Genomic DNA, 26,360 nt, shown 5'->3' with positions numbered 1-26,360 from the left:
GGTTAAGCTACTGCCTGCAATACCACTGACTGTGACATTCCACATGGGCGCCAGTAGGAGTCCCAGCTGCTCTGCTTCCCATCAGGCTCCCTGCTCATGTGCCTGGGAAATCAGTGGAAGATGGTCCAAGTACTTGGACCACCCACATGTGTGACCCTGAAGGAGTTCCAGGCTCCTGGCTTCAGCCTGGCCCAATCCTGGCCATTGCAGCCCCTTGGGGAATAAATCAGCAGATGGAGGATCCTGTCTCTCTCTCTCCTTTCCTCCCTCCCTCTCTCTGTGGGTCTGCCTTTCAAATGAGTGAATCAATCTTTAAGAAACAAGCAAACAAAAAAATGGAAGAAAGGAAGGGACCAGGCAGGTCAGTGTGAAGTGGGGGATCCTGATCCTCTGCTGGAAACCTAAAAGAACACTGAGCAAGGAGGCCAGGATCTCAGGTGAATCAGTTCGGAAGGTGGCTCTGGCTGCTGCAGCTGCACCAGTGGCTGGTTAGCAGGGTGCTGAATGCAGTCCCCAGCAGAGGACAGGCCTTGTCTTCCCTGCTCTCTGCAGGCCACCGTGCTTCTATGGGAGAAAGTGTTCAGGAGACCGATGTGCCAGAGGCAGGAGGGCAGTGCGAGGTAGAGACTGGCACCTCACTCTCACGCCGATAGGAGCCTGGGAGCAACGGCAGCTGTTGCTCCTGGCAAGGATGCAGGAGCCCACAGCTGTGGTGGCCTGCAGGCTCCAAGGCCAAGGACACTGGAAAGGCAGGGCTGTGGGTGGGCCAGCAGAGCCGTCGGGGGCAGGGCAGGAGGATGTCCTGGCAGTTTGGCTGAGGGGCAGTGTCACACTCCGATACAGCTGTCTGAGAACAGCTGCGCAGCAGAGGGAGAGAGGCAGACAGCAGCAGGTGCGGGAACCGTGGGAATGGAGACCCAGTGTGGATAGAAGGGCAAGGGGGGGAGGGGACTCAGAGGGACTTCTGGGGGAAACTAGGGGAGAAGCATTTACAGGCCTGGCTCCCCATTCCAATGTATGTGGATTTCAACTGGGAAGGAAAGATTGGGATGGGGGCTAAGTGGCTTAGGAGGGAGCCAACTACTCTCCTCTCATGTTGGTTCCCCAAAGACCATCCTCCTGCTGCACTGCCTCCCTCTGGACCCCTCCCACTCTCTCTCCTGTCCTCGGGTTGATCTTCCCCTCCACCTCCCTCCTCTGCACCTTATCCATCCTGTGTCCTGGCCTTGCCCTTCTAGGTAGGAAAGAAAACAGAACCCAGAATTCCCAAGGGCCCTTTGGAAAGCTCTGGTCCACAAGAGTCAAGGAGGAAGGGGAGTGCAGAGAGAGAAAGGTTTGCTCAAGGTTCCAGTCAGCCAGAGGCAGGCACCAGGGCTCCACTGCCTGTGTACAACCAGCCCTTGGGGCCTGCACCTGGGCTGCCCGGCGGTACCGATTGGCTGTAAGAGCAAGTGGGCCTGGGGTATCCCTGGTTTTGCCTTGTGTGAGTCCGGTCTAGTGGTTGGGGGTGCAGCAGCTGTATATGCCTGCTTTTCTGCCACCTCAACACCAGGCTCAGGGCTGAGGGTCCCAGGCAGCAGAGGGAGGTAGGGGGTCAGCTGAGGCCAGCCTTTCTGCTCGGGCTCCTCCCAGCATGAGAGGAGCAGCTGCTAGGCCCTGGCTCGGAGGCCCAGAGCCCCTTTAAGGGCAGCCTTCCACCCCCCCCCCCCCATGTCCCCACCTTTGTGTTACACCAGTTGCCACATTCCCTCAACTGCCCTGCGGCACAGAGATGACGAAATGTTTCTTTTCACCTTTTTTGGAAAACCCTCCATCCGCCATGAATGGGTCTTTGTGTGGTCCTGGGGACACGTAGAGGCCTCTGCAGAGAGTCACCCCCATGCTGTGGTCAGTCATGCCTGCCCCTAAAGTCCTGGCTTCAAATTGAGGTCTCTCTTATTTTTTTAAGATTTATTCATTTATTTTATTTTAAATATTTATTTATTGATTTGAAATGCAGAGTTACACAGGTGCAGTGGCCCAAGGACTTGGGCCATCCTCTACTGCTTTCTCAGACCATAGCAGAGAGCTGGATTGGAAGTGGAGCAGCCAGGACTTGAACCGGCACCCATATGGGATGACGGCACTGCAAGCGGCAGCTTTACCTGCTATGCCACAACATTGGCCCCACATTTATTTATTTTAATTGAAGAGCAAAGTGACAGAGAGGGAGAGGGAGAGACAGAAAGGGTAAGTGAAAGAGATCTTCCATCTGCTGGTTCAGTCTCCAAATGGTCACAACAGCCAGGGGTGGGCCAGGCTGAAGCCAGGAACCAAGAACTCCATCCTGGTCCCCCACATGGGTGGCAGGTGCCCGGGACCTGGGCTAGCTTCTGCTGCCTTCCTTCAGGGGCATGAGCAGAAAGCTGTATTGGAAGCACTCTGATACAGGATGCTAGCATCACAACACCAGCCCCTCCTTTTTTTCAATTTTTTAAAAAGATTTATTTATTTGAAAGGCAGAGCTACAGAGAGGCAGAGGGAGGGAGAGAGAGGAAGAGAGAAGGAGAGAGAGAGAGGTCTTCCATCCACTGGCTCCCTTCCCAAATGACCGCAAAGTTTTGAGTTGGGCTGATCCAAATCCAGGAGCCAGGAGTTTCTTCCAGGTCTCCCATGCAGGTGCAGGGGCCCAAGGACTTGGGCCATCTTCTACTGCTTTCCCAGGCCATGGCAGAGAGCTGGATCGGAAGTAGAGCAGCCAGGACTCGAATCGCAGGCAGTGGCTTTACCAGCTATGCCACAGTGCTGGCCCCAAGCCCCTCCTTCTTATAAGGGCCTTTCTTGAGCCTCACCCCAAGTCCTTTCCATTTCAGGCTCTCTTAATTCTTGGGGTCCCTTGCCAAGTCCAGTCCAGTGAACCCATCTGATGGACACAGCCTCTTCTCTGGGGGTCACACTCATTCATGGGTGACCCCAGCCGGGACCCTGGTTAAGCTTGAGTAGCAGCAGCGGCTGGGAGGGCTCTCTGAAACTCACCAGCCTGCACAGTGAGGAGGGGGGATGGGACAGGACAGCCGCCTTATGCCCCCTAGATGACACCGCACCTGTCGAGGACCTCTGCGAGGTTTGAAGGCCCTGAAATCTCTCTTGTGTCAGGACCACCACCACCACCACTCCCCTGCCCCTCACTCCCTCCACTTTCTCCCCAACTCTGCCAGGGGCTTCCTTTCCCTGAGCAGTCGGTCTGCGCCTCCCTGGGTGGCTGCGCAGGGTTTCCTCTGAAGCCCTTCCTTGCAGAGCTTATCAGCAGTTGCCCAAGCCCAGTAGAGCCCTTCCTCCCACCATAGGGGTGTCCCTCCCCCCTCGACCTTCCTCCCCTGGGGCTGGAAGGAGAGGAGCAGCCTCTCCACATTCCAGCCAAGGTGGAGGCGGGGAAAATCAGAAAGTTTCTCTCTAAACCCATGCTGCTTGTTCGCTTGTTCTGACTTGACTTCCAAGCTGCCTGGTGCCCCTCCCAGCAGGACCTCCATCTCGGCTCCCACCCCCCCTACCCCTCCCACCCCCACCTGCTCCCTCCTCCCCCACCCCTCTTCTGTTGTCTGGTCTCTCTTTCCCCACCCCCCAGAAAAAGGAAGGGCTGAGGATTGCAGTTCAGCTGCTGCCCCTTCACCCCTCACCCCACCGCCACATTCCTTGCAGCTGGCCTGAGGGCACCTTCCCCATTCCCCTCCTCACCGTTCAGCTTCCATGGCCCTTGCTTCAGGGGTCCTACTCTGCTGGCAGCCCCCAGCCTGGTTAAATCCAGCTCAGCTGCCTGTTCTCCCAGCAGGTGTTCTCTCCTTCCTCCCCACTTTGCAATGCTCCCAGGCTCCTCAGACCTGCACTGTCCACTTCCCCCCAGCCTTCATGGTGGCTGGCCATTCCAAGGCTCCTTGCACTCCTTCCTAGAAAACCCCAGAGATTCCTTCTTCACTGCCCTGAGCACCTGCACTGTACAGCCGACCCTAGCCCCTTCCTGTCCCCCGATTCTTACCCTGGTATTTACTTATTTTATTTACCATCTCTCTTATTATGCTAGGATTTGGGTTCCACAAGAGGAGGTCTTGTCTTTCTTTATTCCTTGCTCTGTTTCTGCATACAAAAGATTCATTAAATATCTGTGGGTTGACCAACGCGTGGAGGATGTGTCACCGTGGCTCTGACTCAGCCATATAACATGGTCTTCTGTCCCTTTCAGTGAGCAGGCAGGACCACAGGCCACATATGAGGTCATCTGAAGATGGAGTGACCAAGGGACCCAGCGAGGGCGACCAGCTTCTACAGGGTCACAGGGAACTCAGGTCTGGGTTCCAGCAGGGGCTTACTCCTTACATGGGCACACTGATAAGCAAGATTCACCCTTTACCTGTTTATTGGTTCTCCTCAGGATGACTGGAGGGACCCTTCTCATTGACTCTAGGAATGTTGGGAATTCCGCAGACCAGAGGTAGGGCTCCCAGAGGCTCTGTGAGTCTCTGTCAGCACTCAGCCTAGAGCAAAGGTTATCTGTTCACTTGCTCTAACATTTAACAGTTCTCCCAGGGCAGGCTCTCTCGGCCAAGATAGCAGCATCTGAATCAGGGGTTAGGGGGGAATCTGTCAGTGTCTCCGGTTGAGGGACCACTGAGGGGTGCCCAGGCTAATTGAGACGCATAGACTCAGTCTTCAGGTGAGCCCTTAGAGAAGGAGATGTTTCTTCCAGGAGCCTCTAGGAGAGCACTGAGCCAGATCTAGATAAGCAAGTGAGCCCAGAGAAGGTGCTATGCCTGTCAGAACTACACGTGTATGGGTGGCTGCCCCCAAGACTCTGGCTCAAGCAGTCAGTGACCAAAGACAATCACCAAATGGGCCCCTCAGCTTTGTTTGTTGCCACTGCCTGACCAGCTAGACTACACCTAATCTGGTGTTTAGTCCAGTGTTCAAGGCCATGGGCCCAGTGTTTTGGGAAAGCCACCCGAAGTTGGCCTTGGGAGACTGTCTTATCCCAGGGCCAGCAGGGAGTAGAAGGTAGCTGAAGGAGGAGACACTGGATATCTTTTATTTATTTAATTTTTATTTATTAATTTTCATTTTTTGAAAGCCAGAGAGAATTTTCAGCTACTGGTTCACTCTCCAGATGCTCACAACAGCCAGAGCAGGTCCAGGCCAAAGCCAAGAGCCTGGAACTCAATTTGGGTCTCCTACATGGGTGGCAGGGGCCCACGCACTGAGCCATCACCTCCTGCTTCCCAGAGTATGTATTAGCAGGAAGCTGGAATGAGCAGCAGAGCTGGGACAGGGAACCAGGCATCCTGATATGGAATGTGGCAGCCCAAGTGGCATCTCAACTTCTGTAGCAAACTCCTGCCCTGTCTTTTATTAATTCAACCAACAGTTGCCCTTGCTATGGGGTTCCTGTCCCACAGGACTAGTTCTAGTTGGCCAGGTGTGGAAGCTGACTGGAGGAAGTCCCTGTGTATAAAGGGGATCCGATCAAGTGCTAGGGAGGAGGGCCCCACTAGGGGAGGAACTGGCTCATGGAAAATCTAGTTGTGACAAGCAAACATGCCTACTGCAGTTCCTCCCAGATAAACTCCCCAGCCCTTTATCTCTGGCAGAGCTGCAAGACAATCTGCCTTCTATTAAATCCAGACAAAAGGGACCCCTCCCTGGCCCTGATTTGGCTGACCCTGCCCATTACCCCAGTTAGGTCTTCAGGCCTGGTATTTGGGTCAGGAGCCTCCACCCTTGGTCAGCACTGGCCCCTGCTCATCTTGATCAGGCCTGGAGGAAGGATCAGCAGCAGGAGCCTTCCTCCCCCACAGGGAGAGTCTGAGGTTCAGCACTGTTCCTCAGGAACATGTCAGAATGAAAAGCCCCGGAATTCTAGGACCAGAGGAATGTTTGGTGCACGTTAAGTGTCTCCTGGATTTGGATGGAGCTAGAAACAAGGTCTTAACTTAAATCATATTACCCCCAAGCAAACAGTGGAGCATTTGCCTTGGACCTTGCACGGAGCTTACACCTTTGGGGAGGACTATCAAACAGGAGGCAAGACAATTCCTTCCTTCTCAAACAAGTTGAGCCTCTACGATGTGGGGGCTATTAGGTAATAGTTGCACAGCAGTGGAGCCAAGCAAATTAGTCTCTGATGCGAAGGGCTCACACTGCAGCGGAGGGGACACATCTTAATCAGGTAGTCTTCCTGCAACCTCAGATCCTTAATGGCAGCAGCACTGGGGGCTGAAGGCTCAGGAGAGCTGAGAGAGGACTGGCATCTAGATCAGTCTCCCTCAGGCCCACACTCCATGTGCCTTTTGCGCAGCTGCTCCCAGACATTCCCTGGACGTCACTGTTGGTTTTGTTCTCCAGCACGCTGTGAATACCAGGCCTGGCCTAGGGTGCCCTAGGCCCCACTAGGTTTCCAAGAGTGAATCAGTGAGGACCTTGTGCTGGTTCCCAGAGTGGGTTATGCAGGTCCTAGCGAGAGGAAAGACTTCACTTCTCAAAACTACGTGGAGTTAGGCCCAGGCTGGTTCATATCTGGTTAGCCAGGTGTTGTGACTTCCAGGACCTGAAAGAACACAAGGTTTGGGGACTCTGACTCCAGACAAAGATGAAAACAGAGCACAATGAGGCCCAGAGTTTAGGGCTGCTCTGGCCCGAGGGAAAGGAGCATTGGTGGGATTTGCCAAAGCTGGAGGACAGGAGGAGAGGGAGACAGCCTGGGGCCTTGGCACCTCCAACTGAGCCAGGAAACCTGCAGGGGCTGGAAAGGACTTCACTGTGAGGACTTCAAGCAAACTCTGTCTCCTTCTCTGGGTTCCCAGTCTCACCCGCCCTGGGACACCAGTTAGGTAGAGCACTTCTCTTATCAGCTCCAGGGCTACTCAGGCACTAGGCACTGCGACCCTGGAGGCCAGGACTTGGGGCCTTATCTGCCAAGGCCAATGTCAAAAAGAAAGACTGGGGTTGTGTATGGTCTGGCATCTGTCTGTGGATGGACAGTGAGGTCTACAGAGCGGGCTTCTGCTTCTTCACCGATGACAGTACCTGGGAGGTGCCTCTTGAGGTCTGTACCCTCTGATGTTTTTTGTCTTGGAAGACAGATCTGTAACTATACAGTCAGACGTGAAAATATCCAGCAGGACCTGGGGCTGCAAAGCAGTGCCTGTTGTGTTTGAGGTGAGCGGCAGACTGAGCTGAAGGGGTAAAGGAAGAACCCAAACGACTGCCTGCATTCTTAGCTGCTTTTCCAAGCGGCAGGATTTTACAGCTGGATTTGAGAAGTCACTATTCCTTTAGTTTAAACATCTAAGGTATGACTTGAGGCCTTTCCCCTGGTTTTTAGTTCCTTCCCTTTTTGGTGTCTGAATGAAGCCTGGAGCCCCTGCACTTAAGTATAGACAGTTGCAAACAAGCATGTGGGTTTGGGAGGTGGGGCATTTTCTGTTTTCTCTGAAATTTGCCTCTCTCAGACACTCCTGAGGAGAAGGTGGAAACAGGAGAGCCCCAGAACTGTCTGGGATTCAGGAACAACCCCCTGGCGGGTGGCAGTTTTGGGTTCAGAATGCGCTCAGAATTCCAGCCTGGTCACATGCCAGAGAGTGAATGGACCCATTCTGCCAGAGGGTGGGGACCGGAAGGGAGCACAGCTCACCGCAGATCCCGTCCCCAGACCCCAGCCACTGTCAGGTTTGAGGCTTTTGGGATGGGGGTAGGAGGGCGCAAGGACCCTGCCCTATTTTGCCCTTGAAGGAAAGAGGGACCCCAGCGGCAAGCCCCACTTCTTACACTCTCTTACCCCCACCCAAAGAATGCAGGCCACTGGGAGCGAGTGACCTGTGCCTCTGGCGGTCAGAGCTATTTTGGGCGCCTGAGGAGGCCCTGGATTCTGGCGTTCCAGGCAGGGGGAGGGGATGAGGGAAGGTCTTGAGGTGGTGCTTCCTGGACTCTGGCGAGGCCATAGGAGAAGGGCTAGATCCTCTGGGCCCTGGCCTCAGTTTCCCCATCTGTGTACGGGCCAGGCAGCCAGGCTCTCATCCTTTGCAATTCAGAGAACGCTTTTAATTGTTTTCACGGCTTATAAACACCCCCTGATGTGCGTTCGAGGGAATTTAGGGAGGCCGAGCACAGTCTATAGGTGGCCAGCTTTGGCCGGGCTGGTCCAGGCGCCTGAACATCCCCGGTTAGTTTTGAGGCCCAAAGGCCTGAGGTTAGGCGGGGCGCCCCTCCCCCTTCCCGCTTCTCAGAGTTCCGGGGCACCAGGACTGGCCAGGGCGTGTCTCCGAAAGGACCTGGCTGGCCGAGGGGGCGGGGCTTCCACGATGAGGCGTGGCCCGCCCGGCGGGGGAGTGGCGGGCCAATGAGCAGAGAGGCCCGGGCGTGGGCGGGGCCTGCGCGCGGGTGCGGCGCGCTGCGGGGCGGCCGACGCAGGCAGAAGCTGGCGGCGCGCGGACGGCCAGTCGGCGCCTCGCGGAGCTGGCCGCGGGATTGGCTGCGGCACTCGCGTGTCAGGCGGTTGCTAGGCTCCGGCCGCGCGCCCCGCCCTCGCGCTCGGCGCCCTCTCACCGCCCGGTACGTGCTCGCGCGGAGGCTGCGGCGCGGCGCTCGCGCTCCTTGGGCTCGGGGGCGGCAGCAGAGGCAGCTTCGCGCCGAGTCCCGGGGGAGCGGCGGCGGCGGTGGCGGCGGCGTCCTGGGGCTGCGAGGACCGAACACCTGCCGGGCCCGCCCGCCGGCGCTGGGTGAGTGCGCCGCACGCCCCCCGCCGCTGTGCCTGGCTGCTCCGGCCCCTATCTCTGCTGCTGGCCGAGCCTTCCGCGGAACACCTGCTGCTGCTCGCTGCTCGGCCCGGGGCGGGGACGCGGCCGCGGACGTCCTTGCGGGTGAGGAGGCGGCGCCGCCCCGGCGGAGCCGCCCCTCTGCTCTCGGGGCTGTGAGCGAAAGCTCGGAGCGTTTCGGCGGCGAGGCCCGGGCTGCGTGCAGCGGAGATGGGCCAGGCCTTAGCCCGGCCCGCGCTCCCGGGAACGCGGGGCCTGCGCGTCTGCCGCGGGTGTGTGCGGCCTGCGGGCCGCCGCCGGGGCTCACAGTGGGGGTCGCGGCCCAATTGGGCCAGATCCCGACTGTGAGGGAGGCGTCGAGCCCCTGCCGGAGGCAGGGAAGGGCATTGCCGCCGCCTCTCGGCCTGAACGGCTCAGAGCCTTGGGGGGTCCCCCTCCCCAGCTTGAGCTCGTTTGGAAAGCTGCTTGGCACCTTTGCCTCTTTTCACTTGGTAATGGCAAGATCAGGTTCACCCGCGAGTATGTCGGGAGATGTCCCCAGAGAAAATACGAAGAATCCTTCTGCCCTTAAATTCCAAGTTAATTTCCTTAACAAACTCAGCCGTTCATTTCTAATGCCTTTTTAGTCTCTTGAGAAGCTTTTGCGGTTGTAAATTGAGTTACTTCTGGGTTAGCTTTAATGGTGATGATCTTGAAGGAGTTTTGCCTGGTTGAGGCTAGGGCCTGGGACAGCGTCTTAGAGCCTGGAGTTCGAAACTTAGAAGTCCGACCTGCTGGTTCCCTACAAAAGCGAGTGGAAGTGATTCTTGGCGTGCAAGTCAAGCTCCGTGTTTGTGGACTTAGGGCCTGATAAAAGACTTGGATATACTTCCAGATGTTTTGAAAAGTCTGGCGTAGATGGGATGTTATAATTTTATCAGGTTGGGCTATGTTTAGTGTTCAGAGACATGATAATTTTGTAATGTTCCTGTTCTAAAAACGAGTTCGACCTTACCACATTTTGGAGGCATAAAAATCCGTAGTTGGAATATTGGAGAAGTGGAATTGAACTTTTTTTTTTTTTTACTTTGCAGTCAAGGAAAAAGCGCTCCTGGCATGCATGCTTGCAAGAGGCTGAGGAGCTGTTTGTTGGAGAAGTTGGTTTCAGTGGGGAGTTGGATGCATAGCTTGCGCCTGGTCATGGCCTGTGGGAAATTGTGTAAAGGTCAGAGTGAGCGGCACCGTGTAGATAACAAACACCTGGTTGGAACACGAACGCTTCTGTTGATAAGTGCTTCTGTTGAAGGGCAGAGGACAGCTCCTCGCTGTTATTTAAAAAAAAAATTGATTTGGCAAAAACAAATATTTGGCCTCTCTACTTGGCACACATTCTGTGGTAGATCCTGGGGACCCCTGTGTAAGTGTCTAGTTCCGCCCTTAAGGAACTCAGTTTGGGGGCCACGGGTCAGAGAGAATCAATGCTTACTAGCAACTGTTCACTAAATGTGCTCACGTGGCAGGCTGAAGAGAGGGAATTCCTGAGCTGTGATTTTCAGGGCCAGCAGGAATTAGCTGAGGGACATCAAGGCCAGGACACAGGGAAGCACGCCGCATGGGACTGCCCAAAATAGCACCTGGGAGTCTTCCAGCTTGGCAGGTGGGAGGCCTAGGCCTGCCTTGTTGTGCTCAGGAGTTCTTCCTACTTAGGGTGCAGGAGCCTCGGAATGCTTTTAATCAGTGCAGTGGCATAATCCAGACCTGTGCTTAGAAAGATGAAAGTGGTGGCCACTGAGGGACCAGGGCCAGGACTTCTGGCAGTCCAGTTGACCAACTGAGGAGAGGTGAGGAAGGAGGAGGGGCCTCCTGAGAGGGCTGAAAAGGTAGTTCAGAGGGAATGTCCAGCCGTGGTGGGGGAGGGGCCTGCATTCAGGAACGCCTGGCCCAGAAGACCGAGGATGTAAAGCACCTCTTGGCTGCCACAAGCAGTGGCCCTGAGATCTGCTAGTGTCTTGTTAAGCATTAAGAATGGTGGAGGCTACTTAGACTGCAGGTGACGCTTAGGAGAAGTCTGGCATTTGATTGATTAAAAACCTTATCTCCTGCTTGACCTGGGGCATTACATTTCCTCTTGGGCATAGCAGGTGTCTAAACCTGTGAGAGTAGAGGTGTGTTCGTCCTTGTTGAGGAGGATGGGAACATGTTCAGTCCTTCACCTCACCATTGTTGCAACCTCTCCTGCTTCCTAGGTCAGTGACATCATGGACCTGCGTCACTGCAGCCTGGGGCCGTCTGTTTCTGCTCTCTGTTCATCACTGGTAGTTATCAGAGCTTTTTTATTGGCTGAGGAAATTGAGTCACAGGAGAAGGAATGTGCCCAAGGTTAATAACTCTGATCATTTGAACTCAGTTTGAATATTTGGCTGTTTTTTTCTTCTAAGATTTATTTATTTGAAAGGCAGAGTTAGAGACAGAGATCTTCCATCCCCTGGCTCATTCTCCAAATGGCTGTAGCAGCTAGGAGTGGGCCGGGCAGGAGCCAGGAGCTTCATCCGGGTTTCCCATGTGGTTGCAGGGGCTCAAGTACGTGGGCCATCTTCTGCTTTCTTCACAGGCACATTAGCAGAAGCAGGATACCAAGTGGAACTGCCGGGACTCAAAGTGGCACTCTTAGGAGGTGTTGCCATCAGAGGCGGCTTAATCTGCACCGTGACGTGGAGCCTATGTTGGGCTATCCATTTGTGTTTATGTTGCATCAAACTGATAGTGATGGTCCCTGGAGGGTGCTTCGGTGAAAACCAGGCCTACGAGTCTAAGTCAGGGACCTCAAAAAAGACTGTGAACATGCTGTAAGGGCCATTCTCAGAAACAAGGGCCTGTTGGAGTCTTCCTAGTCCCTATGCTATTTGCTCTAGGGACTGGGCTGAAGTCATCCAAGGAGCTCGGGTCCTCGCCAAGGAGTGTGGGCAAACTTTAGGGGAGGTCTGCTTTTGAACTGAACCTTCAAGAAGGGCTAATGTTTTTATTTACTTACTTTGAAACCTGCGAAAGTGGCGGTTGGGGGAGGCTAGTGGTTTGAGTGGTGAAGAGGCAGTGACAGGAACGTCACAGCTGTGTGGTAGGGAAAGAGGTAAGCAGATTCAGGGTGGGAAGGAGAAGAATGGGCAGTTTTCTTGGGGTGTTCTGGAAGGTTGGATTGGGGCCACAGTGCAGCATGAAGGAGTTTGTGTAGCAGCAGGAAGCCTCGAAGGTCTCAGCACAGCTGTGGGGTTGACTCCAGGTTTCAAGAGGCAGGCCTCCTGTGTGATTGTGCAGCCTGGGCCGAACTAGAGGCTTGTTATTCGGTGATGGGGTCCATTGAGGGAGACAGTGGACCTGAACAAGGACAGTGGTCAACTGTGGGGTGGAGAAAAGGCTCAAGACAAGTAAGTTCTGAAAATGTTAGGTGTTTAAGTGATGCAGCTATCAGCAAGTGCCTTCTGCTAAGTGATGGTGGGAAGATGAAGTCAGGCCGAGAGACCTGGAGCAAAGAGCGGCCTTCTAGGCTGCAGGAAGGGAGGACAGCTCGTGTCTTTGAGATAGGCAGGAAGATGTCACCAGGCTGTCCTTGGGTGACCAGGTGTGGAAGACCAAGGTGTGGATAGGCTGGAGCTGGAGTAAGGTGTCCTGGGGAAAGGGGACAGAAGGTTGACCTGAAGGCTGAGCTGAGCCTCGGGGGAGCCCCTAGAAGCTCCCAGTGGGGTAGAGTGGAGTCTGTGCTCCTGCAGGAAGGGGTAAGAAAGCGGAGAGCAGTATTTTTGTTTATAATGTATTTGAGAGGCCGAGAAGCATGGGCACACACATACACAGATGGATCGTCTCTCGGTGTGTCTCTGCCTTTTAAATAAAATGAAAGTAAATAAAATTTAAAAAGGGCTGACATTGTAGCACAGTGGGTTAAGCCACTGTTTGTGATGCTGGCATTCTATATCTGAGTGCTGATCGAAGTCCTGGCTGCTCCACTTCCAGTCCAGGTTCCTGTTAATGTGCCTGGGAAGGTGGCAGACTGGCCCAACTACTTGGGCCCTGCCATCCACATGGGAGACCCAGATGGAGCGTCTGCCTAGGTTTGACGATATGGCCATTTAGGGAATGAACCAGTAGGTGGAAGATCCCTCTTCCTCTCTGTTTTTCGCTTTCATATAAATAAATAAATCTTTAAAAATTAAGAAAAACAGCTCTAATTTGGGAGAATTAGAATCATCATAGAGGGTGATGTGGTTTTACCTTAAAATTTTTTTAAGCATTTATATGAAAGGTAAGGAGAAAGAGATCTTCCATCCGCTGGTTAACTTCCCAAATGTTGAAGCCAGAACCTAGAGCTCATTCTGGGTCTATTATGTTAGGTGATAGAGACCTTAAGTATCTGAACTATCTGAGTATTTGGAACTGCTGCTCTCCAGGGTACCCGCATTAGCGAGGTTGAGCCTCCACTGTGGAATGCAGGCCCTCCAGGCTGTGTCCTGAGTGCTGCCCTGCGTCCTGACTTCGCTTGATTAGAGGCAGACAGTTAGCTTAGTGGACAATGCGACAGACTCATTTCATGGATGGGCAGAAATTATAGAGTGTGTGTGTGTGTGTGTTTCCTAGCCTGTGTAGGAAAGTGGTAATTAAAAGTTTGGTTCAACATTCAGGTTTCCTTGTGTATCATTTAGACTTGAGCAGTTGCAGAGTGTAGCTGCTCGGGGGTTGCAGACTCCCAGAGTATCTGAGAGAAAATAAGAAACACCATATGGGATGGAGAACCTTGTTTCTGCCAAGGGCCATTTGGATATTTATAACATCATTTGCGGACCATACAGAATTATCAACTTAAAAATTAGCCTGTTGTGGCCTGTGTTGTGCAGCAGATTAAGCTTCTGCCTGCAACACTGGCATCCCAGATGAGCACCAATTTGCGTCCTGGCTGCACTATGTCCAATCCAGCTCCTTGCTAATATGCCTGGGAAAGCAGTAGAAGATGGCTCAGGGGCTTGGACCTCTGCCACCTGGGAGATCCAGATGGAGTTCCAGGCTCCTGGCTTCACCCTTGGTCCAGCCTTCGCTGTTAGGCCATTTGGGGAGTGAACCAGTGGATGGGAGCTCCCCCTTCCCCCAGTAACTGCCTTTCTTTCTCTTTTTTTGGTAGTTTTTTTTTTTTTTTAAGATTTATTTTATTTATTTGAAAGATAGTTACAGAGAGAGGTAGAGACAGAGAGAGAGGTCTTCCATCCGCTGGTTCACTCCCCAGATGGCTGCAACAGCCGGAGGTGCGCTGATCCGAAACCAGGAGCCAGGTGCTTCTTCCGGGTCTCCCATGTGGGTGCAGGGGCCCAAGGACTTGGGCCGTCTTCTGCTATCCCAAGCCATAGCGGAGAGCTGAATTGGAAGAGGAGCAGCTGGGACTAGAACCGATGCCCGTATGGGATGCTGGCACTGCAGGCCAGGGCTTTAAGCTGCTGCATCACAGCACCGGCCCCTTTTGGTATGTTTTTAAAAATATATTTGAGATGCAGAGTTAGAGGGAGAGACAGAGGTCTTCCATCTGCTGGTTTACTCCCCAAATGGCCACAATGGCAGAGCTGGGCTGATCTGGAGCCAGGGGCCAGGAGCTTCTTCTGGGTCTCCCACGCAGATGCAGTCTTCCACTGCTTTCTCAAGCTGGATCAGAAGTGGAACAGCTGGGACAGGAAGCGGCACCCATACAGGATGCTGGTGGTGCAGGTGGAGGCTTAATCTACTATACCACAGCAGCAGCACCACCACCCCTTTTGTAGATTCACTTTTTATTTATTTGACAGGGAGAATTAGAGGGAGAGACAAAGGTCTTCTCTCTGTTGGTTTACTCCCCAAATGGCTGGGCCAGGCCAAAGCCAGGAGCTTCTTCCAGGTTTTCCATGTGGGTTCAGGGGCACTTGGGTCATCTTCCAGTGCTTTCCCAGGTGCATTAGCAGGGAGCTGGATTGGAAGTGGAGCAGCCAGGACATGAACTGGCACTCATATGGGATGCTGGTGCTGTAGATGGTGGGCTAACTTGCTTCACCACAATGCATGCCCGCCTTCCTTCTTTTTTAAAGATTTATTTATTTGAAAGGCAGAGAAATAGGGAAGGAGAAGCAGAGAGACAATCTCCCGTCTACTGGTTGACTCCCTAAACAGCTGCAGCAGCCAGGTCTGGATCAGGTGGAAGTCAGGTACCAAGAATTCCATCGCGATCTCCCACATAGCTGATGGTTCAAGTACTTGGGACATCCTCTGCTGCCTCCCCAGGAGCATTAACGGGAACCTGGATCTGCAGTGAAGTGCCTAGGACTGAAATCAGCACTCTGACAAGTAATGTTGATGTCACAAGCAGTGGCTTCACCTGCTGCCCTCAGCACTGGCCCCAGTCAGGATTTCTTTTCCTCTTTTGGAGTTAGTTTTCTTCCCTTTCAACCTTTTTTTTTTTTAATTTTTTTGAAAGGTAGAGGGCACAGAGGGGTCAGGGGAGAGGGGAAATCTTCCTTATGCTGGTTCATTCTCCAAATGCCTGAAACAGCTGGGGCTGGGCCAGGTCGAAGCCAGGAGCCAGTAACTCCATTCTGGTTTCGCCTGTGGGTGGCAGAGGCCCAAGTACTTGGGCCATCATCTTCTGCCTCCCAGGCACATTAGCAGGAAGCTCCTGTTGGTAATGCCGAGTAGCCAGGAGTTGAACTGACACTCTGGTAAGAGATATGGATGTCCCAGGCAGCAGTGGCTTAAGAGCATTTTATGCCTTTGCCCGTGTTACTGTGCTGATGCCTTTTTTTTTTTTTTTAAGAGTTACGGAGAAAAAAGGAGAGATAGAAATCTTTCATCTGTTGCTTCACTCCCCAGATGGCTGCAACAGTCAGGACTGGGCCAGGCTGAAGCCAGGAACCAGGAGCTTCATCTGGGTCTCCCACACTGGTAACTGGGACCCAAGCACTTGGGCCATCTTCCATTGATTTCCCAGGCCATTAGCAGGGAGCTGATCAGAATGGAGCTGCTGGGATGCCGGCATCACAGACAGCAGCTTTACCTGCTGCACCACAATGTTGGCCCTGTGCTGGTGCTTCTTAAGCCCCTCCCCCTGCTTTTCTGCAGTTGACACTCCAGGCCAGGAGTGAAGTTTTTTTTTTTTTTTTTAAATTTTTTGCCAGGCAGAGTTAGACAGTGAGAGAGAGAGAGAGAGACAGTTATAGACAGTGAGAGGGAGACAGAGAGAAAAGTCTTCCTTCCATTGGTTCACTCCTCTAATGGCCGCTACGGCCGACGCTGCGCCGATCCGAAGCCGGGAGCCGGGTACTTCCTCCCGGTCTCCCATGGGGTGCAGGGGCCAAGCACTTGGGCCATCCTCCGCTGCTCTCCTAGGCCACAGAGAGCTGGACTGGAAGAGGGGCAACCGAGACTAGTACCCGGCGCCCCAACAGGGACTAGAACCTGGGGTACTGGCGTCGCAGGCAGAGGATTAGCCTAGTGAGCCGGGGCGCCGGCCATGATGGCAGTTTTGAGTAAACTGGTGATTAATGTGCTCCTTCACAGTAGATCTTTGTGTGTGTGTGCCCTTGGGTATTAAAGTAGTTTTCCCAGGAGTCGTATAACCTGCTTTGCCTCTTGACCGTCCCCTTCACTCTGATCATTAGTCAGTAATACTGCTCAGATAGCAATTTCTATTAATAGAGACTTGGAGTAGTTTACAAAATTACACCAGCCAGAGGGCTTAATTTAGCCTTAATAAATAGGGTTTTCTTTTTGCTTTTTGCTTGGGTTTGACAGCTAAGCTTTTGCTTAGTCGTCTTACTCTGGGTCCAGGATGGGAAGATAGGTACGATGCAGAGTCCAAGATCATAAACCAAGGTGTCAGTGTTGAAACTGTACTGTTCTCTTAGCTGAAGTGAAGCAAGTCTGAATGAAATTCCAGCAGTATTGTGACAGAACTTATATATATATATTATTATATATAATATATGTAATAGATATTATATATAATATAACGATAATATTATATATAAGATTTATTGTTTATTTGAAGGGCAGAGTTATTTGAGAGTCAGAGAGAGAGGTCTTCCGTCTGCTGATTCACTCCCCAGATGGCTGCAATGGCTGAAGCTGCACCAATCCAAAGCAAGAAGCCAGGAGCTTCTTCCAGGTCTCCCATGGGGGTGCAGGGGCCCAAGGATTTGGGCCATCTTCCACTGCTTTCCGAGGTGCAATAGCAGGGAGCTGGATTGGAAGTGGAGCAGCCGGGGCTTGAACTAGCACCCATATGGGATGCTGGCACTGCAGACGACAGCTTTACCTGCTATGCCACAGCACCTGCCCCACGAATTTATATTTTTTTTTTATTTTTTTTATTTTTTATTTTTTGACAGGCAGAGTGGACAGTGAGAGAGAGAGACAGAGAGAAAGGTCTTCCTTTGCCGTTAGTTCACCCTCCAATGGCCGCCGCGGCCGGCGCGCTGCGGCCGGCGCACCGCGCTGATCCGATGGCAGGAGCCAGGAGCCAGGTGCTTTTCCTGGTCTCCCATGGGGTGCAGGGCCCAAGCACCTGGGCCATCCTCCACTGCACTCCCGGGCCACAGCAGAGGGCTGGCCTGGAAGAGGGGCAACCGGGACAGAATCCGGCGCCCCGACCGGGACTAGAACCCGGTGTGCCGGCGCCGCTAGGCGGAGGATTAGCCTAGTGAGCCGCGGCGCCGGCCACGAATTTATATTTTGAAAGCAGGATTGTAGTGGGAATAATCAGCTAACTATTAAAAATGTCTAACTTGCCTGTAATGGGTACATTTAATAGTGTTTGAGACTGCTTCTCAGTTATACCTTCTTAAACTAATTTTTTCCTGTGATCAGAAGTCCATTAATTGGAATTAATTTTATACCTTTGAAATTATTTGTAATTTTTGGTCTTGGGTTGACTATACAGAAAATATTGGCCGGCACCGTGGCTCAATAGGCTAATCCTCCGCCTTGTGGTGCCGGCACACCGTGTTCTAGTCCCGGTTGGGGCGCTGGATTCTGTCCCAGTTGCCCCTCTTCCAGGCCAGCTCTCTGCTGTGGCCAGGGAGTGCAGTGGAGGATGGCCCAAGTGCTTGGGCCCTGCACCCCATGGGAGACTAGGAGAAGCACCTGGCTCCTGGCTTCGGATCAGTGCAGTGCGCCGGCCGCTGCGCACCAGCTGTAGCGGCCATTGAAAGGTGAACCAATGGCAAAGGAACACCTCTCTCTCTCTCTCTCTCTCTCACTCTCACTCTCACTCTCTCACTGTCCACTCTGCCTGTCAAAAAAGAAAATTTAATTTTCTTAATAAGATCTTTGATAAAGAAGGGTGATGAATTGGTGTGGGCAAGAGTCTGAGTGCTGCTCCCTGCTTCCTTTCGAGTTGGTTGGTGTGGCATATTTCTGGTTCACTCGTGGGCATTCACCAGTGTTGTTTCCTTCTTTTCCTCCAGGGCCTCTGCTTTTCAGGAAGATAAAGCTTTTAAGGCTGCCTAACACTAGAAGGAGAGGTAAGGTACTTGAAAACAGATTTCTCCAAAAGAAAGTGGAGGAATAATCATGTCCTGGGGAAGACTATTAACCACAGAATGTTCAAACACTAATTGTAGGGACAAAGCGCTGTCCAGGAATCTGTATAATTAAAGTAAGAAATGTGGAAGATAAAAGTGTGAAGGAAGGGGAAAACCCGTTGTGCCCCCAGTGAAAGAAGCATTTCTCCCACCCAGCTCTCGGGACCACTTCCCAGAGAGTCGTGGATTTCCAGTCCAGCTGCATCAATACCGTAGAGTCTCAGTGTTCTGTGCCCTGGGGGGCATGTGCAGCCACAGTCCTGGGTACCTCAGTGTAGGGGAGGCGGGCCAAAGACAGGGTGTGTCGTATCCAGGGATATGGTGGGCAGGGCCCTGTTGGTTCTCTGGGCGTTTGTTCTTCATCTCTGTGGATGTTTTGTACCTGAGTATGGGAATCTACAAACAAGAAGCTCCTGTTACAGGGCTCTTTCTACTAAATGAGGTATGCGTGTAGAAACAGAACAGTGGAATTTGATTTTGCAAGTATTCCGTTTTCTCTTTTGGGCTTTTCCTCTCCAGCATCCCAAGGTTGACCAGGGATTGCTTAAGAAGATTCCCACGGCTGTCTATGGCAGGAGTGGACCAGTTCTTCCTGGGTTGTCATAAATGCATTAACTAGGGCTGGCCTTGTGGCCCAGCGGGGTAAGCTGCCACTTGTGATGCCAGCAACATATTGGAATGTTGGCTCCAGTTCTGGCTGCTCCATTTCAGATCTTTTCCCTGCTGACGTGCCTGGGAAAGCAGTGGAAGGTGGACCAAGTGCTTGGGTCCTGCTGCCTATGTGGGAGACCCAGATGGCGTTCCCAGCTCCTGGTTTTGGCCTGTACTGGCTCTGGCAGTTGTGGCCTCTTGGGGAGTGAACCAGTGAATGGAGGAAGATCTGTCTGTCACTCAGTCAAGTAAATAAATGAATTTTTAATAAAAAGCTTAATTAGCTTGGTGGTTTTCTGGTGCTGAGTTGATTCTCTGGCCAATCTTTGCCAAGAAAAATGATGTAGTCAATAATGGAATTCCAAATAGCATTCCAAATGGCATTTCCTTTTTATTTAGCTATTAATCAGAACCTGGGACACCATCCATTTCTGGGTCCCAGTTTCACTGTGGAATGTGTCCATGAAATTTGCATCTCATCACTGTGATGCCCTGTGCATGCCCTGCTTGGGCTGGGAGGTCCCCTGCTCTCAGGAAGCGTTCTCATAGGAGTGCTGCATAATGGAGTCCAGCCTGGTGAGTAGTTCCTGAGAAGGGGTAAATTCTGAGTTTTGGGGAAAGTAAGGCAATTCTGCTTTTGTGAGGTATGATTGAAAAAGTATCTTTTATTTTTAGACTTGAGCAGTGTTGGAAAGATTGAATTGCTGGAGTGGAGAAATTTGGTAGGAGGAGACTAGAAGAGAAGCTCTTTATTAAAAATCTAAAAATAGAATGTATCAAAGTCACAAATAGATAACAGTAGGATTCCTGTCTCGCTCTCTCCAGCTCTGAGTTTAGGCAGATAGCTGTTGCTCTGCTTACCTGGAAGAAATCACCGTATTTTGTCAGAGGGTCCTTATATGGGACCTAAACACTCCATTCGCCATTCTGAAGATGTCCCCTCTCTCCCGCCCAGGTTTCAAAAGGAATTTAGAAAGAGACTAGATTTCTGGGCATAGGGAAGGTATTCTTAGCAAGAGAAGTTGATTCTTGTGCGTGCATTGCTGGTCCTGAGCTGACAGGCCCAGGGGGTCCCCTGTCTCCTTGCAGCCCTGAGCTGCTTTTCCCTCTGTTGGACGCGGCCAGCCAGAGAGGTCTTCTGTGAAGGCTTTCTGGTCCACCTGATTTAATCTGATGGCACCTCAGGTTGGTGGATTTCCCTTTAGATTCTAACAGCTGGAGAGGGAGACAGCTGCTTCTGCTTTCTTCCTGCGCAGGCCTCTGGTGCCCCGGGCTGCCTGTGCCCTTTCCCTCTGGTGTGAGGGGGTGGAGGAATGTCCTGGCCTCCCTCTTCCATCCTGCCAAGGACTTCAGGGAGAATGGGGCCCATTGTAGGCCGTGCCTTCAGGCACAGCCCTCCGCTTCAGTGTCGGGCCTGATGTGGCCTTTGTGTCCGGTCTGCGGTGGTTCTGGGTGCTGAGGGGCTGAGAGCCCAGCCAGCTGTCTCTGCCTCACTTGCTGCTGTGTGCTCAGGAGTGTTCTCAAGGATGGTACTTAGGTTTTGTTTTCCCTCAGGTCTACCCTTGTTTTGTTAGGTTTTGATAAGCAGTGTTGTAGATCCCTTGCTGGCCTGAGCTCCTTGTGATGCAGGTCGAGGCCTGCTGCTCCCGGAGGTGGCGGAGTGCCTAGTCATAGGAGGCTGGGTGCTCACTCCTTCTGGGCCTTTGTTTGTTTTTTTCCCAAAGATCTATCTATCTATTTGAAAGTCAGAGTTACACAGAGAGAGGAGAGGAAGACAGAAAGATCTTCCATCCAATGGTTCACTCCCCAGCTGGCCTCAATGACCAGAGCTGTGCCGACCCGAAGCCAGGAGCCAGGAACTTCTTCCGGGTCTCCCATGTGGGTGCAGGGGCCCAAGAGCTTGGGCCATCTTCTGCTTTCCCAGGCCGTAGCAGAGAGCTGGATTGGAAATGGAACAGCTAGGTCTTGAACCAGCACCCATATGGGATGCCTGTAGTTCAGGCCAGGGTGTTAACCTGCTGCGCCACAGTGCCAGCTCCTCTAAGTAATGTTAGAACTCATTGAATATGTGAAATGTCACATGGTTCTCCAGATAGGGGAAGCCAGAGGCTTTTTAAAGAACAGGTTTGTTCTGGGTATGAGTGCTTTTCCTGAGATCAAAACGCCTTGGCCGTGGCTGGCGTTGTGGCATAGTTGATAAAGCTGCCACTTGCAACGCTAGCATCCTGCAGTGCCAGCATCACATATGGACGCTGGTTCGAGTACTGGCTGCTCCACTTCCAATACAGTTCTGTGCTAATGGCCTGGGAAAGCAGTGGAGGATGGCCTGAGTGCTTGGGCTGCTGCACGTATGTGGGAGATCTGGGTGAGGTAGCTGGCTCCTGGCTTTGGCCTGGCTCAACCCTAGCCATTGTAGCCATTTGGGGAGTGGAAGATCTTTCTCTCTGTCTCTCCCTCCCTCTCTGTAACTCTCACTTTCAAACAAATCTTTGGGGAAAAAAAAAAAGATGCTTTGCTCACCAGACACTTCCATTTCTAACCCTAGGCCAGTCATGTCCCGGGAAAAAAGTGTGTGAGATTATGTTTTCAGTGATTGGATAGACACTGACCTCATTCTTTCCAGGGGTGTGGCTAGCTGCAGTGCTTTGGCAGATCCTTGCAACAAGTGGGTGGGTGAGCTTCAGGGAGTGCGTTTGGAGGAGTCCTCCTGGCTCTTGGAAATGACAAGTCTTTTTCTATATGAGTAGATGGATGGCTGCTGAGGAATTTGCTTCTCTGAGACCCAGATAGGTAGACTTTGTAATTTTTTTTTTAAGAGTTAATTTATTGGGGCTGGCCTTGTGGAACAGCAAGTTAAGCTGCCACCTGCGACGCTGTTTGGAGTCCCAGATACTCCACTTCCGATCCAGCTCCCGCCGATATGTATGGGCAATCAGTGGAAAGTGGCCTGAGAGCTTGGGGCCCTGCTATCCACATGAGAGACTGAGTGGAGTGCTAGGCTCTTGGATTCAGCTTGGCCCATCCTTGGCTGTTGCAGCCATTTGGGGAATGAACCAGCAGATGGAAGATGGCTCTCCCCCATTTCTGTAACTCTGCCTTTCAAATAAACTAAGAAAATATTTTTTTGAAGGATTCATTTATTTATTTGAAAAGCAGAGAAAGAGAGATTATCTTCCATGCACTGGTTCATTCCCCAAATGGCTACAATAGCCAGGCTTGGACCTGGCCAAAGCCAGAAGCCAGGAACTCCGTCCAGATCTTACATGTGGGTGGCAGGGACCTGAATACTTGGACCATTTTCGGCTGCATTCCCAAGTGCATTGGCAGAGGGCTGGATCAGAAGCAGAGCAGCCGGGACTGGCACTCTGATATGGGATGCCGGTGTCACTAGTGGCAGTTTAATCCACTGTGCCGACCCCGAGATAGGTAGACTTTGCAATGATTCTGAAATTTGTTCTTGATCATATGAGTAAAAAAATTCATTTCTAAGATGCTTTATGTATGTGATTTCTTTGTCCTCTGTAGCGGTGTCTAGTGACAGGAACAGCTGGTACTGGCATTGGCCCAGGTATTTACCTTCTTCTCATCCTTTTTTAATTACAGAAAAAAAATCCCAGCCAGTTTTATCCTTCTTCCTGAGCTGAGTGGTATGTTTCATTCTTGGTTTTAGGATTGGGAGTGGCATTTCATTTTTATCAAATGAGGGAATAAACATATTTGCCATGCTGAGATCACACTGCAAATGCCAGCATTTGTTAGAAGATGGTATTTAGTTTTTGAAAGGAGAATTCTTTGATAGGGCCTGGTTGTACTATGGTATTTTTAGCCATTACTTCCTAGGGTATGCACTGTTACCTACTAAAGACCCTTGCCTTTTGGCAAGATAGGCAACACTTTCGGCACGGGTATAATTACATTGGACAATGAAAACACTGACTGCTGAGCACTAGAAACTTGGGCCTGGGGAAGGAATCTGCCAGAGGTGCTGAGTGCCCTGGGACCATCTCATCCTACTGTGGCCCTTTGACTTTTCTGCCTCAATAAAATTGGGATAGGTATCTTTCCTATAGTAACCGAGGAAAAAATGACTGCTGCTGCTGCACCCTGTGCAGGGCCTGGCAATGCTCCAGAATGACTGCTTGTTGCCTGCCCTTTTTCATTCTGGTGTGGATCTGATAGAAACTGGACGTATTTCTTTTCTTGAGTGATGGATTCAGAGTGTGTTTGTTACATTTTATAATTACATACAAAATAGGTTATATGTACCAAATACCTTATAGAAAGAAAAAGCAAAATCTAGACATGAGCCTAGCGGTACCTCCCAAGGAGCCCTAGCTTGACTGAAGTTCTGAGTGATGTGGCATCTTGCTGTCTTGTGTGTGATCTGTCAAGATGAGTAAAGGGGGACCAGCGCTGTGGTGCAGTGGGTTAAAGTACTGGCATCCCATATGGGCACCGGTTCTAGCTGTGGCTGCTCCTCTTTGATCTAGCTCTCTGCTGTGGCCTGGGAAGACAGTAGAAGGCCCTAGTCCTTGGGCTCCTGCGCCCAAGTGGGAGACCTGGAAGAAGCTCCTGGCTCCTGGCTTCGGATCGGCACAGCTCTGGCCGTTGTGGCCGTCTTGGGAGTGAACCAGCAAATGAAAGACCTCTCTGTCTCTACCTCTTTCTGTAACTCTTTCAAATGAATAAAATATAATCCTCTTTCTGCTGCACCGGCATCCCATATGGGCCCCGGGTTCTAGTCCCGGTTGCTCCTCTTCCAGTCCAGCTCTCTGCTGTGGCCCGGAAGGGCAATGGAGGATGGTCCAAGTGCTTGGGCACTGCACCCACATGGGAGACCAGGAGGCAGCACCTGGCTCCTGGCTTCGGATCAGCGTAGCTCTGGCCATACTGGCCATTTGGGACGTGAACCAACAGAAGGAAGACCTTTCTCTGTCTCTGCTTCTTTCTCTCTAACTCTGTCAAAAAAGAAAAAAAAAACGGTAGTTCTTGAGATGATAGTTTGCTACTTCCTCATTAGAAAAAAAATTGGTTAATCAAATAAATAAAATAATTCTTTAAAAAAAATGAGTGAAGGACCATAATTTTTTTTTTTTTTTTTGACAGGCAGAGTGGACATAGAGAGAAAGGTCTTCCTTTTCCGTTGGTTCACCCCCCCCCCCCCAACTGGCTGCTGCGGCCGGCGCACTGCGCCGATCCAAAGCCAGGAGCCAGGTGCTTATTCCTGGTCTCCCAAGCGGGTGCAGGCGCCCAAGCACTTGGGCCATCCTCCACTGCCCTCCCGGGCCACAGCAGAGAGCTGGACTGAAAGAGGAGTAACCGGGACTAGAACCCGGCACCCATATGGGATGCTGGCGCCGCAGGCAGAGGATTAACCAAGTGTGCTCACTGTTTTTCACCCATGTGACTTTGTGGCTGGGTGACCTTTATAACTGACTTTCTGCTTGTGTGTTGGGCAACAGCAGATTCTGTATCTGGAACATGTAATTATGAGCTGTATAACTCTGATTTTTTTAAAGGTTTATATTATTTACTTGAAAGGCAGAACTAGAAGGGAGAGAGAGAGAAGGAAAGGAGAGGGAGGAAGGGAGGGAGAGGGAGAGAAGTCTTCCATAGAGAAAAAGAGAGAGAGAGGGAAAGAGAAGTCTTCAATCTGCTGGTTCACTCCCCAGATGGCCACAGTAGGCAGGCTGGAGCCAGGAGCCAGGAGCTTATTCCTGTTCTCCCACATGAATGCAGGGGCCCAAGCAATTGGTCCATCCTCTACTGCTTTCCCAGGTGCATTAGCAGGGAGCTGGATTGGAAATGGAGTAGCTAGGACTTGAACCGGTGCCCATATGGGATAGCAGCGCTACATGTGGTGGCTTAACCTGCCATGCTACATCGGTGGCCCCTGGAATTATTTAAAATAGGAAATTTTGAAGATTGTTTTAAGTTAATAGGTTGAATTTGTAGTGTTGAATGTATGAACTTTGTGTAGAAGTCAACATATTCCCTGGAAACATGAGCAGTTTGGAGCTTCCTGACTTCTTGAGGGAAAAATGGATCAAATGTGTTAGTGAGGCCCAGGGTGTGAGAAGACCAGGGTACAGGCACCAGTGTCCAGCCTTAGCCAAAAATAGGTTTCAGCCTCCATGTGACGAAAGCATCATCTGTGCTGTTTCCTGTTGGGGTTGTTGAGTTCTGGGTTCTGAGCAGAGAAGGCTGCGGGTGATTTCCAGATAGTAGAGACTGTAATCTCTGGCCTGTGTGTCAGGCAGGTAAGAGCAGAGCTGCTGGCTGTTATCAGATAAGAAGATAAGTATACTGCCAGAGGGCAGCTGACTCTGAAAGTAGAGCCCAAATGCTCACTCTTAATCCTCTCCTAGGCTGGAGGGGAGCCCTGGAGTGGTGCTGGGGCAGCTGCAGAGAGGAGGCCCTGGACAGGAGCTCATGAGGATCTGATTAGAAGCAGGTGAAGCCCTGTGTGGAGGCAAGCCCATTTCTTTCTTTTCTTTTTTAAAGATTTATTTATTTCAAAGGCAGAGCTACAGAGAGGCAGAGGCAGAGGCAGAGAGCGGTCTTCCATCCTCTGATTCACTCCTGAGATGGCCACAATGGCTGGAGCTGTGCCGATCCGAAGCCAGGAGCTGCTTCTGGGTCTCCCACATGGGTGCAGGGTCGGGAGTAGAGCAGCTGGGTCTGGAACTGGTGCCTATATGGGATGCCAGCATTGCACACGGTGGCTTTTTTTTTTTTTCAAGATTTATTTATTAATTTGAAAGTTGGAGTTATACAGAGAGGAGATGAGGCACAGAGAGAGAGAGGTCTTCCATCTGCTGGTTCACTCCCCAACTGGCCGCAATGGCTGGAGCTGTGCTGATTGAAAACCAGGAGCTTCTTCCGGGTCTTCCACGTGGTGCAGGGTCCCAAGGACTTGGGCCATCTTCTACTGCTTTCCCAGGCCATAGCAGAGAGCTGGATTGGAAGAGGAGCAGCCGGGACTCAAACTGGGGCCCATATGGGATGCCAGCACTGCAGGCGGCAGCTTTACTTGCTGTGCCACAGCGCCGGTCTGCAAGTGCATTTCTACTGCAGGCACAGAAGCCCAGACTCGTTCCTGTGGAGGAGCAAGCAGGCTGCTCTGTGATGGACATACTCATACTGTGTTCCTTAGTCCGCTGGTATCTAGTGTGTTGTATCCTAGTGCGTTTGTGTGTATCCAAACAAATGTCACAGCCTTAAGAGATAATGGGTGCCTGGATTTACGTTTTTTGCATTCTGTTTGTTTATTTATTTATTTATTTATTTGAGAAGTAAAGAGGGAGAGAGAATGAGCTCCCACCTGCTGGTTCACTCCACAGGTGCCTGCAATGGCTGGGGTGGTTTGAAG

At 51.8% G+C, this 26,360-nt stretch overlaps 1 protein-coding gene across 14 annotated transcripts in view; it reads left to right on the top strand.

The window, feature by feature from the left end:
• Window positions 1–8,407: 8,407 nt before the first annotated feature.
• DAG1 (dystroglycan 1) overlaps window positions 8,408–26,360 on the top strand; it is a 79,382-nt gene continuing 61,429 nt past the window's right edge. For 3 of the 14 annotated variants that reach the window (XM_017343645.4, XM_089304879.1, XM_089304881.1), the window contains exons 1-2: window positions 8,408–8,574; window positions 18,221–18,277. The gene's annotated coding sequence lies outside the window, so the exon portion shown is untranslated. 14 annotated transcript variants of the gene reach the window in all.

This window comes from Oryctolagus cuniculus, chromosome 10, assembly GCF_051225735.1.
Source record: "Oryctolagus cuniculus isolate XC-2025 breed Fujian yellow rabbit chromosome 10, ASM5122573v1, whole genome shotgun sequence".
Lineage (NCBI taxonomy): Eukaryota > Metazoa > Chordata > Mammalia > Lagomorpha > Leporidae > Oryctolagus > Oryctolagus cuniculus.
This window is presented reverse-complemented; position numbering and strand designations above follow the sequence as displayed.